The 19,860-nt window shown below is 31.9% G+C and overlaps 1 non-coding gene and 1 pseudogene across 1 annotated transcript; one reads left to right on the top strand and one right to left on the bottom strand.

The window, feature by feature from the left end:
* Positions 1–1,698: 1,698 nt before the first annotated feature.
* LOC107644704 (uncharacterized) lies at positions 1,699–6,308 on the bottom strand. The gene is made up of 7 exons (XR_015883387.1): positions 5,762–6,308; positions 5,528–5,534; positions 5,042–5,274; positions 3,739–4,528; positions 3,454–3,592; positions 2,873–3,067; positions 1,699–2,639 (listed from the first exon to the last, which is right to left on the bottom strand). It is a non-coding gene; the product is annotated as an uncharacterized LOC107644704 (transcript).
* Positions 6,309–10,233: 3,925 nt separating this feature from the next.
* LOC148566341 (uncharacterized) lies at positions 10,234–18,706 on the top strand (annotated as a pseudogene).
* The last annotated feature ends 1,154 nt before the right edge of the window (positions 18,707–19,860 follow it).

The raw sequence follows: 19,860 nt of genomic DNA, 5'->3' as shown, positions 1-19,860 counted from the left end.
GGCTTTTTGAGTTTATGTTGTTGTAGTTGAATGCTATGGTTAAACAATCCTGTCTTTTTGTAATGTAACCTTTGAAACCTGTATGCATGGCCTTTGAATGTTGTTATGGCCTATGATGTTTTGGGTTGTGATAGTATGTTATGCACAATGTGCTTTAGCATAAACAACACTTGTTCCATATTCCAGAATTAGTTATGTTAAATTAATGAAGTTTTTGGTTTAGTTCATGTTATGATTTATCTCTTTCTGGTTTAGTTGAACACAATTTTAGCAGAATAAGTACAGCATCAAGAGTTGAACTCATGTCAAATTAGTGTTTCATTTCATTTCATTCCATCTTCATCAAGACATTACATACCACTTAAAATTTCATAACATAATCATCATTTGTTGAATATAAACCCCAACAAACTAAAACCTAAACACACACCAAAAGTAACTACAAAAGCCAGCAGCACTATTGTCATCATCTTCACGGTCTTAACATCACTCTCCAAGCTTGTCATCCTCCAACATAACTCATGCAAAACTTCTAGTGGAATGGGTGTTGCACAAACTTATTCTTCACATCCATCAGCCTAGCAAAAAAAATTACAATGAATTCCATACTGCAAAGTAAAAATTGCAGGTGAATCCAAACTCAAACTCAAACCATCTTAACATTTTCTTCACAGCCATAACCTTACCTCATAGTTGGGACAACCATAAAATGGTCTACCAGGATTTTCTGCCATTGTTGAGTACTTCATCACCGTTCGAAGCCTGCAATTACAGAAAACAGCGTTCTTACCTCCCCTATTGCGCATTCCTTTGTTGCCATAAGGTCTGCCTGCAGAGTTGTTCCTACTTGAGCTACTTTGGCTTTTCTCGCCACCAGCCATCATCACTCACACAGACAAGAAATCAATTTGGGTTTTAGGGCGAAGAAGAGAGGTCAAAGAAGAGAAGGAGACTCGAAGAAGAGAAGGAGAGTCGAAGAACAGAAGAACATAGCATACAGTTTGAAGAAGGGAAGACAATTAGGGTTTTATAATTGAAATGGACTAATTTGGGTAATATTAGGCAATTCCAGATACCAATTTGAATCAAATTCAACCTTGGCACACATCAGCACACATCAGCATACAGCTGGAATGCCCACATGGCAGTTAACGTTCCACATCAGCAACGTTTAGACGGCACTTCTGCGAGGGACTAACGGAGACGCACGTTTCTGAATTTAAGGGATTTAGTTGGTCATTTACAAAAATCAAGGACTAAATTGAATACCAATTTGATATTCAGGGACCATTTTGGGCATTTACTCATTGTAAAATCTTATAAAACAGCCACACTAACTGCACTGACATCTGCTGCATTGACTTACAGTTGTCAACTAACTTAACGCCTTTTTTAACCAACTTGTCAACAGCAGAAACTGCAATTTTCTGCCATTTCTATCCGATAATGTAGGCGGCCTAACCTAACAATTGCGTCAATGGCTGACTTCACGGCTTGAACTCACGACATTGAAGCTCAACTGTTGCTTCAAGGCTTCCCTTCCAAAGGCATATTTTAGTGCAAAATCTTAGTATTGTCTGTAGGGCAATAACTTGTTTATTAAGCTTAGCAAGATGGAAGTTTTTATTTGTGTGACAAACCCTATATGTGATAAGCACTGATAGGAGCAAAGAGAAAATGTAAGCAAACAAAACAAAATTGAAAAGAAACTCACCCTTCAAATGAGAGGGTATATGAATCTGTATATCATTTCTCTGTAATCTCTATGGCATGTCTGTGTCATATAATTTGTTAATCAACAATTAAATGAATCTTCTATGTTACCCTGTGGATTTGTAACTCCATGGAATGCATTAACAGTAATTTCTGTCACTTAGTAAAGTATACATCTAGTTAAATTAGATCCTCTAAGAACCTATAAGATGTACAATTCATCAATCAAAAGATTCTTTTAAGAATGGTTGCTAATATCTGACATGATCAACAAATCAGTAACAGAAATCAGAGTTCTGATCTCTACTTTTGTTCTCATTTTCTCATGGTCCTCTCATCTTTTCAACAAAGTGACGCCTCTTTTCTTCCAACTTCTCGCTCATCCTCTTTCGCAAATCAAACATCTTTTCCCTCTTCCCGATTTTTTTCTGTTCAGATGGACTAACTTGTTTATCCATAAGCAGAGAATAGAGTGTTTGTGGTTGATAGACAGTAATATCCTCTGTCTTCTCTTCCCGTGTTTCATCTCTATTCTCATTCTCTATGGAAGATGCTGGAAGTTCTTTCAAATCCTCAGTTTCTTGCATTATGTAAGCCTCTAGAAAAGGTGTTGACAGTTGGTCAAAACTTTGGCTGCTGCTCTTTAATACTATTGGACAAGAGGAAGATGATGCTCATCCGAAAGAAAACGATTTCCTAACTGGTTCTACTATAGACTTGGCCCCATGTTGGTTTTGGGGTGTTAGCCCCGAACCAACTGATATCCTTGTGCTATCATTTGAAGCAGAGGTATCGTGTCCACATTCTTGTTTAACCCACATGTATGGAGCAACAGTCCGAGGAATCCAATTCTCCTTTTCAGCCAGCATCCATGAAATGCTTATGCACTCAGAGTTCGGGAGCACTAAAGCTTCTCAGTTTGCTTCCTGTAGAGATACTATAATCTTTTCAGAAAGACATGCAAAGTTGAAGGCTTGTCGGACTATACAAGTTACAACATAGAGAACAAGGAACATGCACCCTCTAAGCAAACTTTAAAAGAGAAAGAAACATAGATATATCTAAAGAATGTAAATTCTAAAAACAGCAGCAGGTTAAACATTGATCTTTAACCAAAATTCATTCATAACTTAACCAAATGGAAATGGGGCTATCATACCTTAAGTCGATTGAGCAGGAACAGGGCGATGCGTGCATTAGTTATTTTGTGATCTCTAACACATGATTCCAGGTTGAAGTCTATATCAGGCATTAATGTGAAACCATACCACAAATTATCAGAAGGAGGGGGCTTTAGTTGTAAACGCATTGTCCCTTTGAGGGATACTATCCTTATTGCCAAAGTGAGAGGAACCTTTAGAAAGGAATAACCCGTTACTTCGACCATAACAAAGCTATAGCTGTTTATAACTATGATAATGATTTGATGTGTAAACATGTGTATCTATCAACATGAAAATGCTCAAAGGCAAAATTTGCAGTGACATAACTTTTAAGAGTTTAAGTGTCTTATTATATGTAAAAAAAAAATCCACATAGAGGTAACCGAAATACGGACATGTTAGAATATAATAGAATTAAAGATAATTTACACAATCAGTCATACTAGTTGTTTTTCTCTGTTGTTTATTGTTCTTATAAAGATCTCTTGCCCTCATGTACCTATGTATTCTCCCATTTTTTTCAGGTTGAATAAACAGAATTGTGGGGGAAAAAAAAGTACGGAATAATAGATACTACCTGTGAAACATGCTTGGCAAGAGAATTTAACATAGATTTCCATTTTGATCCATAAAATGAGGAAGATGTACTCCTAGAAACTTTAGACACGTCTGCATAGGACAAATTGACATCTTTAACTTTAATGCTTTCCACAACACTTTGATTTTTGAAAGAGAGGGGGGGGGGGGGGGGGGGAGGAATAATACAGTAAAAATGTGACAAATCACTACACGAAGAAAATGCAAACTAAGTATTTGATTTAACGGTATTTTTGTGCTTACCAGTGTTCCCATTGACATCTACTTTGGCTCTTGTGAATCATTCACTCCATCTCCAAGATTCAACTGATTGCTAAGATCTTCAAGATCTGACGGGGCAGCCCCAGCATTGCTTGAGCATTCCGTCCCCTTATCGTTCTGTGGTTCACCAACTTCAAGCCTTGTTTCAATCTCTACTACTGCACCTCCAGAATATTCAATATCTGCCTCAAAGGTGCATACATCATTCATTTCCATAGGAAGAACCCTCATTGCAACGATAGAGGGTGGAGTAGTCCCCATATTGATGTCTGTACAGATAACTTCACCAAAATAAGTAGGTGTTCTCACATTGGTCAATACCCTCTGTCCAAAAATAGAAAGGGCTAACATTTATCTTATAGAAACCACAATCAAGGAAAGGTTTCAGTGAGGATTTCTCTTTAAAAATAAAATAAAACACCAATGTTAATCTCATGACAACTGCGCAAAGGAATGAAGTCGGTTTTTTAGTAATTCTACTCAAAAATTGAGGAACTCTGGAGGAAGATCCATCAGGCTTACTGGACTTTTCTAAGGCATCAAAACTTGATCCTGCTGATGGTCTCATGATAAAAGGATGATATTCAATATTTAGTGATGCTAGATTTCGATGACACTCTTCGTACAACTGACTAGACCACTTAAGTTTTTCACTCTGATCGCGTGAAGCCATACGGAGGGACTTACACCATGCTTCATTTTCCCATGACGTCTCAAGATATATGTAAAGCAATTTGCTTCCATGGTATACCACAGATTTGTTGTTTTCAACTTTTATCGGGTATCTTTTTGCCCTGCAAAACCCAACATAAAAAAATGACCTTGAAGCGCCGTATTTTCTAAGTAAATAAGCAAGAGTACATAACAAAGTGTTTCTTTCCACATCAGATGAAGTATGATACCCATGTTCCAAGCCGCAACAACTTTTCTTGTTTTTCTCATTAAGATGTATGTGAGATGTAAAGGAAGTGAGATATCCCCATTTGAATTCAAAGTCAGGAAAACTCATAATAAACCCATTTTCAACTTTGTTTTTCTTTCAATGTGAATTATATGTTCAATCAAGATGATATGCATTTTCGTATGCACTGATTTAAAAGGAACGAGAGAATGTATGCTGGTTTTCTATATAAATCATTGGCCTAATACTCTATATCAAGCTAGCTCACTAAGCTCTCACATTGTAACATATCCACAAACAAAAGAAAACGATATTGAAATAATGATCTCATCACAATGTTGTTCGGATATAGGAATGGAAACTATACCCCACGCAATCACGAAAGTGACTTCCTGCATCACATTACCATTTTTTAGAAGGAAGGCTGGATGATGAAACAGCCTCAACAACACATCCCTTCAGCCAAATGGCTGTCTCCGAACCATCATGCTCTGTGAAAATAAGTGACTCACCCTTGATCTTCCCATGCTTCTTAACAGGGCTAACCTCCAGTACCTCCCTTTTCCTTTTATGATCTTTAGCTTACTTTTCCAGCCAGAACTTTGATACCTTGTATTGTTCTAGAACCCAAATCACACCCTAAAGAAAGAAAATGCCAATGAATCAAAATAATAAAAGTAATTGGTGCTCCAAATGTGAATCAGATATCGAATTTGATATTTTTCACATTAATTTAGTCTTTGACGGGTATCAAATAACTATCATCATGATAACCAAAATCACCCTTGTCATTTTAGGAACCAACTTGAGGTCTAAATAATGTTCATACAGGAAATGGTAACTACCTTAACTTGAGTGATTACTCCAAGCAATACTAAAATACTAAAGTTACTTTAAAGCTACATAAGTACACAATTCGTTTTAACATGCAATTAATTCTGTACCCTTTTTTCTATGATTAAATTACAAGTGTTCCTTTAGAAAGAATTCTATAGCAGCAAGTGGTGCGCAAATAAATGAGAGAACACAAGCTAGCTACTACATGAAACACAATGTAAATAACAACAGAATAAAAAAATAATAACAATAAGAATAAAAAGATTAATTGTGGAAGCATGAAGCTTACCTCTTTTTCGAAGGTAGAGTCAGGTGATTGATAGGATCATTTTGCGAACTAGTGTCCAATGAGACGGGTGCTGAGATTTTGTCTTTGTCCTTCATGGCCCGTTCAATGATCCACAAGATTCCCAAAGCTTCGGCAACCACAACCGTCACCACCCCAACAAAAAAAAAACCGAGGAAGAGAATGAAGATAAAAACCAAAAACATTTTCTTTTCCTTCTTTCAACACCCCAATTGATGGAAAAACTATAAGGACAATTTAAAAAAAAAATGGAATACGAGAGAATGAGAGGAATGAGGTGAAAAGGAAGACGAACCCCAGATGAGGAAATTGAGAACGACCCAGATGAGAGATGAAGTTAAAATTGGAATCTTTATTTTACATTTGTTTTGAAGAATCGGATGCTAAAATTAAAAGCTGCATTTTCTCTCTTTTTTGTTGTTCCTTCTGGATTGTTTGATTCATCATTCTTTATTCATTGTTTGACCGTTGAAGTGTTCCTTAACTTGATGATGAAATGAAATGGAAGGAGGCATTTGGGGTGGGATTAATTCTGAAATGGGAATGGAATTTGAAGGAAAAGATACAAACTTTATGTAGTTATTATTATGAAAATAAAGTGTTGCAGGATTTTTTATTTTAATAAATAAATTAATTATAATAATTATCGAAATAAATAATTTAAAAAATATTTATCGAAATAAATACTATTTACTTATTTCGTTTACACTGTAAATAAGATAATTTTGCATGTATCTCGTTTAACTGTAAACGAGATTATCTCTTAAACGACTAATTACGTATTTATAAATAATTATATATAATTTTTAAAAATAATAAAAAATATTAATGATTTAAATTGGACGAAACCCTTCAAAATATAACGTTTCTAATAATAGAAAAGATGAACGATTTTAAATAAAGTACTAGGGAGCCAATGGCCTAAACGTACACAAAGATGAACGATTCAAATCTAAAACTCTAATACCATGTCATGAAATCACTCCTCCCAAAAGTGTAACCTGATAAAGACAATGTAACACTAATGGTCATATCTCTAATACTTTCTAAACCTCCATTATACATATTGTACGCTTAAGTCATTGGCTCCCTATACTTTCTCTTTTTAAATAATAGGGAAAACAATCCATTTTAAATAATAAGAAAGAACGGTCCAATTATCCACTATTAACACGTTTACTTTCCTAACAGTTGAAATAAGTGCAATATTAACTGTCCACTATTAACACGATTAATATAAAAGTCAGGATTTATATAAAAGTTTAAAATTTTGTTTGTTGTATGGGAGTACATAAAAATTTCGTTTGTTGTATGAGAGTACATAAAAATTTAAAATATAATTTAAATAACCTTATCCCAGAAATTAAAAAACTCGACGGAGATGGATTGATTGATTGAATAATTTCCATTAATGAATAAAAGTCTCGCTGAAGGTTACTGTATTAATAAAGGACAGTTTAACTGTGCACTTAATGGACTGTGTATTTGAAATAACGTGTTTATTTCAAAGTAAATTTGTTCCGTCACCATAAAAAAAAGTAAATTTGTTCCATCTTTGCTATTATTTAAAATATACCGTATATCTTTTTTATTATTTAAAATCGTCTATCTTTTCTACTATTTGAAACATTCCATTTCTATGAATTTGGTTCAATTTAAATCATTAATATTTTTTATTATTTTTAAAAATTATATATAATTTTTTATAAATACATATATCTCGTTTACATTTACATGTATCTCGTTTACAGTAGATATATGAAAATTGAAAAACTACACATATTTTATATACACTGTAAACAAAATATATACAAAGAGCAAAACATATTAATTCAAGGAGTTCAAGTTAATCGGAGATGCCAAACAGTTAATCACATTTTATTTGCTGATGATTCAATCCTTTTTTGCAAGAGCGCACCTAATACAAGCCAAAGCATTCTAGAATTACTAGAGACCTATGAGGGTTTTAGTGGGCAAAAAGTCAATTTGAATAAGTCGGCTATCTTTTTCAGTCACAACACACCTCAGAACACAAGACTAGCAGTTGCTCAGACACTAAATATTGAACATATCGGAGCACAAGACAAATACCTGGGACTGCCCTCTATAGTTTAAAAATCAAAGAAAGCAACCTTTGGAGCTATCAAGGATAAAGTTCAGAAGAGGATTATGGGTTGGAAAATAAGTCTATTGTCATCAGGTGGCACACGCTATTGAGAGCAGTGGGGGAGGCGATTCCTATTTATACACTCTCTTGTTTTAAGTTCCCAGACACGCTGTTGACTGAGATTCATAGCATGCTCTCGCAATTTTGGTGGGGTCAAAAAGGCGCAGAACGAAGAATGGTTTGGATTAAATGGGACACAATGACGAGATCAAAGAAAGATGGAGGGCTGGGGATCAAGGATCTAAGGGCGCAAAATTTAGCTTTATTGGGCAAGCAATGTTGGCGTCTAATGAAATACCCTAATTCTACTATATCAAGAATGCTCAAAGCTAAATATTTCATATATACAGATTTCCTACGCAGAGATAGGAAGAGTACCGTCGTGGGGTTGGAGAAGTGTTCTTGAAAGGCGCAAGGTGATCGAGAAAGGCTTGTTATGAAAAATAGGCTCCGGCACTAATGTTCGCATCTTCCATGACCCCTGGTTCCCACCACCAGTTCTCCTTAATGTCCCTCAAAATGCACTCACAATCCTGCCAAATCTGCAAGTGTATTACGTTAGTGCGTTACTAAATCCTGATAGAAGCTGGAATAGAAATCTGATTGAGTCGATTTTTTCAATTGATATATGCAATAAAAATTTTTCAATCAAACCAACAGAGGAGGAGGATGAAGTTAATTGGTGCTGGACAAAATCTGGTATATATGAAGTTGGGTCAGGATACAAAATTGTTTATGGATTCTTTCATTCTCCTACTTTATTGAGGCCCCAGAACATACACAACAGAGTTTGGAATAGCATTTGGGAGTTGAAATTACCACATAAAATTAAGATTTTTCTATGGAAAAGTCTTCATCAAAAGCTTCCGGTGTTGCAACAAGTTCACAGCCGGTTCGCATCCACTCCTGTCACTTGTCCAAGATGCATGTTGAAGGCTGAATCAATTTCTCATGCTTTGTTCCAATGCCCCCTGTCTTCAATAATATGGAGCCTAAGCTTAATAACCCCTGACCTATGGATGAGAGAAGAAGAAATTTTTTTCAATTGGTGGCAACGAGCCTTATCCTGGGCAGCGGCTCAATTCGACGGTAGACAAAAGACCCTCCTCATAGCGGTGCTGTGTTGGAGCACTTGGAAAGCGAAGAATCGGTGTGTTTTTGAGAAGGTAATAAGCCCGGCACCAGAGATAGTGAAAGAAGCCAGCAATTTAGTGCGTGAACTCGTGTGCCATACTTGATAGATGCTACTAATTTTCTTTACTCTTACTTTACTCTTCTTTAAGCTCTTAGTCTTTCAGTCACAGTTGGTGATAAATGAAAATACCCAATTCTTTTATATTTTCTTATGGAAACACTTTTATTTTATATTAATAAAATAATATTTATCTTTAAAAAAAAATAAAATAAGAGAAAAGTATTTATTTCGATAAATATTTTTTAAATTATTTATTTCAGTAATTATTATAATTAATTTATTTATTAAAATAAAAATCCCCTGCATTGTATGGATGAATTGCAAGGGCAACCGAATGTCTATATTATACACATACAAGTAAGGTTAAGTAATGATTTTTATGGTTTAAAACGAATCTCTATATTCACTTATGAATTTACATCTTCATAGTTCATACTATAATTAACCTAAATTAAGTTATTTTCAGTTTAGATTCTTTATTGTTTTTTAATTAGTAGAATCTAATATGGTTTAGGAATAAAGTAAGGATAATCAGTAATAATTGTGTATTTATATTTGTGATAGCGAATATTTTTTTTTTTTGGTGACTTTGTGATAGCGAATATAATTTAAGTGCTTACAATTTATGTTGGTTCTTTTTTTATTCTATTTAGATTTGTGATATATATTTTCAATCAATCAATGTGATTGGTTTAATGTGTAATCCTATATATTGGAGATCTTGATTTAGAAAGAAACAAATAGAACGACAAAAACCTAATACTATTGAAATTTTTCTAAATTTGTATGTCGGAATTTAATTTATTTTTCATTACATTTTGCAAGACACAACACAAGCACAAGACCCCATGCGCTGTTTGTTTACATTTTTTTTTTCAATGTAATAGAATGTGTCAATGGCATTATATGTCACTATGCACAATTAGATCGTAATGTAATAATAGGACTTTGGAATTCCAAAACTGACGCGTAAAATTATTCCTCCGGATATTACTGATGATGAGCCCAGCTATCATCGGCATATAAATGTTCATGGATTTGATAAATGATGATTATAAAGTGATTCAATGTGTATATTATATTTATGATCCAATGTTATTAGAAGAGCCTGTTCTAACAATTTGGCAAATTTATAGTATAAAAAGTAATTGTTGAAAGAAACTTGATGTTGAAATGACTAAAACGGAAAACGTAAGTAAAGCTTCTATAGCATACTTGAATGGAGTATGCCAGTGGCGGAATTTGAAACAAAATTTTGGGGGCCAAATAGAGGATAATTGTCAAGATGCTTTTGATATGGACCCATTTAAGATAAGCTCGTCTAATCTCATCTCTCTGATTTGGGTGATATTGCCAAATTTAAAGCCGTTTTCCAGGGTCTCCTTCCAAAAAATTAAGGTTAAACTCATCATATGTAACTTTTTGAACTTTTAAAGGTTGTATCTCACTTTTTTCGTGATTCATTAAAGTAGAAGAACTATCTATAGGTGTTGATATTGTAAAAGTTATATGTTCTCCTTCTTAAATATTAGCCTTCCTCTTAAAAAATGCATCAATTCTTTAATTTTTTATTATTATTTTATATAAAATTTGAATATATATCCTGTAAAATATGTAAAGAAGAAGTTACAAGGATAAATATTAAAATTTATAATATTTATTGAATTTTTTTTATCAATTTATACAAATACAATAATATTAATACTTATTGAATATTTTATTTTTTTATCATATAAAAAATTAAATTAAATAAACAGTAAAATATAAAATAATATTAAATTAAATAAATAAAAAATTTCTAATTTTTTATATTTAAACTTAAAGATAGAGAGAGTGTTGCTTATTGAACTTATTGGGTATTTTAAGTCATAGTAAAGTATTTAAGTCAATTGAATTATTTTTTATGTTTTGAAAAAGTACTACTAATATTTTTATAAAAAGTTTGGGGGGCCATGTTCCTCCCCTTGTCTAAACTAAGTTTCGCCCCTCAGTATGCCACTGGTGGAGTCGCAAGTTTGCTATTAATCGACTCGAAAAACAAGTACTTGTGTCATTTAATCTCAGCACTGAAACGTTTCGAACCACATCAATTGTTTGGCTACAAGAAAATGATGATAGTTCTACTAGAACTTTGGTAGTGCTCAACGAATCTGTTACTCTAATTTCCTCTTTTACTAAGAATAGTCGCATTGAAATATCCATTTTGGGTGAAGTTGGTGTGAAGAAATCTTGGGTGAAGCTTTTCGCATTTAGATTTGGACCTTTTCCAAAATATTGTGCATTCAGAATGGGGAATAAATGTGATGTAATCTTTTATATCAACGGTGATGAATTGGCTTCTTTTGATGTCATTCCGGGCAAAGTAATTCACAATATTAATATCAAAATAAGGATATTTAGTACATGAATTTATAAAGAAAGCTTCCTTTTTTCGAAAGAAATTAATTGATTAATAAATATACAAATTTAAATGTAAGATGTAGTTAAATAAAATATGAAAATAGTCAATTTAAAAAGATATTTTGTAAACTAATTTTAATATTCATATTGATAGTTGAAATTAATTTAATAAGTTAATTTGTATTACATTCTAATATTTTAAAATAGTCAATTATATTTCATATTTTAAAAAAGAGGATTTTTGGTATTAAAAAATAATAAATTATATCACACGTATCAATTTTAGATATCTAAAGTATTAATAAAAACAAATTGGATAATTCCCATTATTCAAACTTCCATTTGTGTATTCTCAAGTTACTTTTGTACTCAGATGCGGATGCGATAAAGAGGAGTCCATTCAAAATTTGCTAATAACTATGTATGCAAAATGAATATTTATTTTGCTATTAAACTTGTATCTACTAGAAGGATATTTAATTTGATTTTATTAAAAAGAACATTTTCTCAAGGACATCAATGATTGCAGGATGATCACCCATTAGAAACATTAAATTTGTTTAGAAGGCTTGTACGAACAAATTTTAGATCAAATGGACCAACCGTTGCCACTGTTTTATCAGCTTGTGCTGATATACGATCAATTAGCATAGCACAAGAGATGGGAAATTATATTTCTCTAAATGGATTGGAATATGATTTACAAATTTAAACATTTCTCATACACATGTACTCTATGTGTGGAAGCATCAAGATTCAAGAAAGCTAGAGAAGTATTAAAAAAAGCACTAAATAAAGATTTAATTGTTTGGTCTTTCATGATAAATAGTTATGCTATTCATGAGATGGGAAAAGAAGCCATTGACCTATTTCTTATACATATTAAAAAAAATATTTTTCTCACAAAAAATAGCATGTTAGTAAATTCTGAAGTAACGGACAATATAAATTATTATTAGAAGTAGCATGAGTTGCCAACTTTTTAGAATATGTAGAGAAAATTGGACTAAATTAAACGATACTTGATAGAGGTCTGCTACACATACAAGTCTTTTTGGCTTATAAGTCTTACAAGTCCAATAAAACACGCACATTACACTTAATTAATGCATTACACAATTCCACATTCAAGGGTAAATAAAACGCACGTTATTCAACAACTTCCTGTTTCCAAAGCGCGCTACTCACCATGTATTATGAACGACTCTTCTTCTTCCTCCTCCATGAAAACGATTTTCTTGCCAAATTTGAAGATAATGGAACTTCAGAAATACATCCAAACGATAACATAAATACACCCCAACGATTACAGAAATACACCCAAACGGTTACAGAAATTCACCCAAACGATTACAGAAATACACCCAAAAGATTATAAAAATACACCCAAAATTCGTTGAAGTACACCTTATGCATAATTCAGAACTCTTTTTCTTTCTCCTCCTCATTTTCTGCTGCTTCTTCTTCTTCAAAAACGATTTCAGAGTTTGATGTCAAAAAACAATGGAAATCGAGAATAACGAAGAAAGAAAACAGAGAGAAAAGCACGTAAATAAAGAAGAAGAACAGGAAGAGGAAGAAGAACGTGCAGCAAGAAGAAGAAGAAAGAGAAAGAGAAAGCAAGAAACCAAAGAAAAGAAGAAGAAGAAGAGGAAGAGGAAGAAGAAGAAGGTGCAGCAAGAAGAAGAAGAATGAGAAAGAGAAGGTAAGAAACGAAAGAAAAGAAGAAGAAGAAGAGGAAAAGGAAAAAGAACGTGCGCAAGAAGAAGAAGAATGTACACTTGTAAAGACTTGTATGAAAAAATGCTTGTATGTGGAGAATTTCTCTACTTGATAATATAAAATTAAGTTTGATGCATTAAGATCATTGGAATACTTCAATAATCATTATAGAAGTGTAAAGTTTATATGCTATTATTATTATTATGATAACAATATATGGCATTTAAAGTTAATAATAATTACAAAAATCAAATTATTTTAATAGTCCAATAATATTTTATTGGTATATATATTTATAATTAAACTAAAACTATATTTATCATTACATATGTTAAATTTAAAATTTTTTAACTTTTTTATGTATCACTCTCGTTATCTTAAATTAAGTGTATCTTTTTAATTGTATATAATTATTAAATTTTATTGAGAACGAGACAGTGAAAACTTTATTATATATACCATTTTTTAAAACTAATTCACCAATATTTAGCATTTATATACTTACTAATTTGACTTAAGTGAAATTGGCTTATTTATAAGTAAAATTCTCAATGTTTTCATTAACTATTTTTATCCTAAAATCTTACATAAATATAGGGCCAATATTCCTCGAAATGTTGGACATATTTCCTGAATTTAGAGCCAATCGTCCTGAACCATATTTTCCTAATTGTGTTGCAATATAGGGCTATTGTATCTCAAGTCTCAACAATGCCTGGCCAAGTTGATTTAATTTCATCAATAAAAAAGAAACCAATTCCCAATTTCTATCACAGATCATATCAGGATAGTAAGTTTTCAAATTAAATATTTTTTTATTAATTAGTAAAAATATCCTCTGCTTAACGTTTTCTTTATCTATTTATACATCAATAATGCATGATTCTAATTATTTATTCTTAAAATGGATAGATAATCAAATTCATATATCTCAATTAATTTTTTTTTTTTTATTTTAAAGTAGATCAATTTTATTATACTACTACTATATGAATACATAGTTATTTTAATCAATTGCGTAATACTTATGTTAAGAAATATTAATATAAAAAAATTATCATATATTATTAATATTAAACACCAATCATGCATGCATGATTATAATTATTTGTTTTTAAAATAGATAATCAAATTAATATATTATTAATTAAAAATATTTTTTATTATAAAATAGATTAATCCTATTATACTACTATTGTACGAATGCATAATTATTTTAATCAATTACATAAAATTAAAACAAATATTACTATAAAAGGAAACTATCATTTTAAATGAAATATTTACCAAATATTACTTATGCATAAATATTTTAATGAAATATAAATATTTCATCATTTCTTTATCTTCTGGGTTTTTTTCCTTGGAGTATTTATATGACTTTTTTTTTTCAATCTAAGTTTTGATAAAAAAATTTCCTAAAAGGAAAGATCAAGGCCTTTTTTATATAAAAAATTGAATTCTATATATAAAATTTTGTTCGAATTATTTTATTTAAATTTTTTTTACTAATTACAATTTTTTACTTATTCTACTAAATTATATTTAGTATTTTTATTTTGGCTTTTAAATCTTTCATTCCTTTCAATAAAAACGTAATAAATATTACCAAAAAAATAAAAAATAATAATATTTTTTATATTTTTATTTTTTATTTTCTTTTATATTTTTATTGTCTTTGATATTTTACATGTAATTTATAAAATTTTTATTTTTTACTCTACTGTATATAAAATCTTTATTTTTTATTTGTCTAAAATAAGTTTAGAATTACTTTTTTTTTGGGTGCTATTGTGATTAATTTTTTTTATTTTTTATTTTTTATGTTATTGACTATTGTTTATATAAATAATTTGACAAGAATTGGTGGCATAAAAGAGGAGTTTATATGGATAATTTGAGAGAATTGATGGCATAAAAAGAGAGTTTATGTGGTACATTAGTCCAAATTTCTAGCAAGTTAAAATATTTAGTTATATACCTATATTTTAGATTCTTTAGTATTTTAGTATTCCAATTTATTGTATGGGTAAAAAATAGTGCACATTTTGAAGATTTTTTTAAAAACTTTTATTTTTATTTTATTTAAAATATTATGTTAAAAATTTGTCATACTCTGTAATAACAAAATTAACTTACGTCTTAGGAATAAATAGTAATTTTTTAATTATTTAAATATTAGTGTTTGTATATTAAATATTTTTTTATTATTCAATTTTTTTACTTTAATAGATCATAAAAACAGTAAAAGCTAATCTCTTACTAAAATTAGTTAGTTTAGACAACCTATTAAGTTAATGCCAATAAAAAGTTTGAGCAAAAAATTCACAAAATTTAATTAACAAAAGAAAACTACAACTAGAAAAATAAGCTCTATTTTAAATATAAAACTTTTGCACGTCAAATTGGTGAATTATTGATTTCTCTAAGTAAGAAATTATAATTTCTTTATTTTTTTTAATTATTAATTTATCTATACTTTTGTTACTTTAATTATATAATAATTGTTCTTGATATAATTGTGAAAGAATAGAAAAAGATAAGAAAAGATGAAAAAAATTTTATTGTATGTTAATTAATTGATTGAATCGAAGTGAATTGTATTGTGAAGGTAAAACTATATATATAGTGTAAATTCTATAAAATTAGCAAATAATTAATCAATAAATTAATTTTAATAAAGGAGATTAGAAATGTAAATTTTATAGTAAAATAAGATAGATCTAATTAAAACAAAAATTTTGACACCAATTTTAAAGAATTTGGCTCAAAATTAGACCGAACGGACTAAACTGACCCATCAGTCCAACTATACATTAGAAGAGCCACTTCTCTTCTTCCTTTTAGCCAAGAACGCTAAAGCCATGTTTAAGGTGGGGGAGAAGAAAACGTAACCTAACACCATAATTAATCCACCGCATAATTATCTCACTCCGAACTCCGATTGCCGTATCGTTTGCGGCTACACGTCCACCGCGTCGAGCTCTACGAATCCATCAGAACAATTTCATAAGTAAGCCACTCTATCACCCCAATTGCTCTACCCCTTTCTATTTTCAAAATTCATTAAAGTGGTGGTGAGATTTTGCTTCCTTGATGTTATAGGACCTAATCAGTTTGAAGAAAACATTCAATCTTACTTATATGACGCTTGGGTAAGGTGAGGATACTAGAACTCTAGCTAATTTCTTGAATTGGTGCATTGGATATTGAATTTGAGTATATGTGTGTGATATATGTGAATTTAGGTGCACACACACATATATATATATATATATATATATATATATATATATATATATATATATATATATATATATATATATATATATATATTGGAGCTTGAATTTTGAGCTTTGGAACTTGGTGGAGGTTGGATGATGTTGCCTTGGTGATTTTGGACCTCTTGGGACTGTGTTCGGTGCATTAGTGGGTTGTCTTAGGTAATACGTAAAAATCGGTCAAGGTATGATTTAGGTTTTCCGTATTTAATATATAATGTTCTGTGAAAACTTAGGCTAGAGGACCATAGGATAAGTTGGAACGATTAAGCATGTTGAATGTTAGTGTTTGTGATAATGGTTGATGATATGGATTGAGTATTTGTTGGTTATTATGGTTATGCTGGAATTTGAATGCTAAAGTGGTGTTTGAATAATGATTGATTTGCTGGTAAGGTTTTTTGGGCATAATTGGTGGATTGCTCATAGTCTTATTATTTAAAGAATTTAGATGTGAAATTGTATAATGTTGATGTATGATGGATGATGGAAGGGTGTAGAATTATGTTGCTGTGATATTGCATATTTTAGGATTGATTTTAAGTGTGGAATGGTTGATATTTGAATGGTAAATCAATGAAATAGAGGTTGGAAGGTTTTTGTGAAAATTAATTTTTGGCCGAACTTCGGCTTCCAAACTCCCAAATTGTTTTAAATTTATCTCATATAAAAATTATGTCCGTGAAGTTTACGCCATTCAAAGAACGGAGGAAAAATGTTTTAAAATGAAAAAGTTATGCGCGTCGGAAGTTTGGGATTGAAATTTGAAATTCTGCAGCTTTTTTTGACTTAGTGAAAATTTTGGTAAAACGTACGCCCACGCGTACGCGTACGTGTGACCTAGGATTTCTGCGTACGCATATCCCTCGTTCGCAAAGAGTTGTCACTACCTCACGTACATGCGTACGCGTAACGGGCCAAAATGCATGCCTACGCGTACGCGTGACATTTCAGAAAGGCACTCCCACGTGTACACGTGGCTTATGCATACGCGTGGTCCCTGTTTCAGCAAGAATAAAATTTTTATGTTTAAAGTTCAAATTCTAACCTCTAAACCTCTATTTTCATTCTGTTAATCCTAGATCTTAATAGCATGCCTAGTAATGAGAAGAAGCTAGGAAGAAGGGGTAGTTTGGGGATGAAGTAAGACTTTTAAATAATGAATTGTGTATAAAGATGTAAAGATATTAAATGTATGTGTGAGATCATGGTTATACTGTATGAGTGTAAAGGAATAATGATGAGGAATTTTTGAAATAAATGGACATAGAGATGATATTTCATGTGTTGGATGCGGGGAAGGCAGTAGGGCGTTAATCCCTCGATCTTTTTTTCCCGTATTCCTTGTGATTGTGTTTTATGGGATGTGAGGAAGGTGGTAGGGCCTAATCCCCCGACGTATTCCCTCACATTCTTTCTTTCTCTGTCTGCAAGGTGGTAGGGCACTAATCTCCCGACCGGTATGGCACGACCTCACTAAGGGAAGGTGGTAAGACACTAATCCCCCAATTTATTCCCCCTAGTGTATGCCTCCAGGAGAAGGTGGTAGGACACTAATCTCCCGATCTTATGCCTCCTGGAGATGCGCAGTCGAGAGACGGTATATGGGTTAGCTACTGGGTGTGTCGAATTCTGACAGTTAATCGACACGTGAGTTCACGACCACTAGGATAGGCATACATCATGTGCATATTGTCTGATTTGCTTGTTTGTGAACTATATTGGATTGCCTACGTGATTATAATCTGCTATTTGTTATAATTGTTATTCGTGTTGCTTGTGAACTACTTGTATTTGCCTTGTTTTGCTTGTTTGTCTATGCAACTCATATGAGATGGAGGAATGGAGGAGAAAAGGTGGAGAAGTTTAGTGTACAGGTTAAGTTTAGTTAGATTTGAGAACCTTTAGATGACCACCCACATATGGCTTCTGTTTTTAGTTCCTTAAGTTTTATATCCGAGTGACGGCGTTCTAGAATTGCCTCTGGCATTCCCATGACCTTATATCTTATATGCATGACACCTTTACTATGCTGAGAACCTCTGATTCTCATTCCATATTGTGTTGTTATTTTTCAAATGCAGATCGAGAGGTACCTTGCTAGGCGTCTGGAGCTTCTGCAGCGAAGTAGTTTTCCTATAGGGGTTCTTTTGATCTTTTGATATATGTATATATAGATTCTCCTCTTATATACTTATTTATTTTGCTCTTCCTAGAGGATTATGGAGAACTAGAATTTTGTCTATGTATTTTGAATTTTTGGGATGTGTATATAGGTATGTAAATATTCTCCGGCCAACCTTGGCTTCGCAGGCTGTGTTAGGAGCTTGTTATTTTGTTCTCTTGACCCTCTACTCTTTTCTTTTGTATATATATGTTAATGAACTTTAGTTTTCTTCTCACGCAAGTAATCTGTATTTCTGAGCGTTGCGTTTTTATTTTGCAATTTTGTTTTACCGTTTTTCAAGGCTCCTAGTATACTATCTCCTTTTTATTATTATTATTATTATTATTATTATTATTATTATTATTATTATTATTATTATTATTATTATTATTATTATTATTATTATTATTATTATTATTATATATATTTTATTTTAGAGGTCGTAATACCATACCACCTATGTTTTATGGCTTAAGCGTAAAGTTCTGTGTGGTAAGGTGTTACATAGAGCATTGCCTACGAAAGATAAAAATAAAGATAAGATAAGATAAGAAGATAACAAAAAGATAAGATAAGATAATAAAGACTAAAATTGTAACCGAATTTATGTATTTTGTTTGACTGAATTTGTGAGCCACGAGACTTCTTTATTGTTGTCATGTGCTAAGGTGGAAGAGTAGTTTAATATGCACCGCAAGCTGGTGGATGGAAGATATCAATAATCCACAGCTTGGATAAGTTTTGATGAAGTTGTTGAGGAAGACGCGTCTAACGTGGTGACGCAGAGGGAGATGCGTGCGGCAGAGCTAGAGCTGCCGACGGCAAAAATATAAAAAGAGATGTTGTGCTTGAGGGAGAGAGAGCAAGCAATAATCTTCAAAAAAAAAAAAGCCCATAGAGCGCGATAAGATTGATCTTCAGAGGGCTCATAGAGCACGATAAAAGTGATCTTCAAAGGGTGCGTAGAGCACGATATGATTGATCTTCAGATGGTGTGTAGAGCGCGATAGGATTGATCTTCATAGAGCGCATATAGCGCGATAAAAAAAGAGCACGTGGAGCGCAATAAGAGTGCAGATACAACTGCTAAAATAGAGTACAGATTGAACTGCTAAAACAGAATACAGATGAAACTACTGGAAGAAGGCG

The sequence above is a fragment of the Arachis ipaensis genome, chromosome B5 (genome assembly GCF_059453495.1).
Source record: "Arachis ipaensis isolate K30076 ecotype BB chromosome B5, ASM5945349v1, whole genome shotgun sequence".
Lineage (NCBI taxonomy): Eukaryota > Viridiplantae > Streptophyta > Magnoliopsida > Fabales > Fabaceae > Arachis > Arachis ipaensis.
This window is presented reverse-complemented; position numbering and strand designations above follow the sequence as displayed.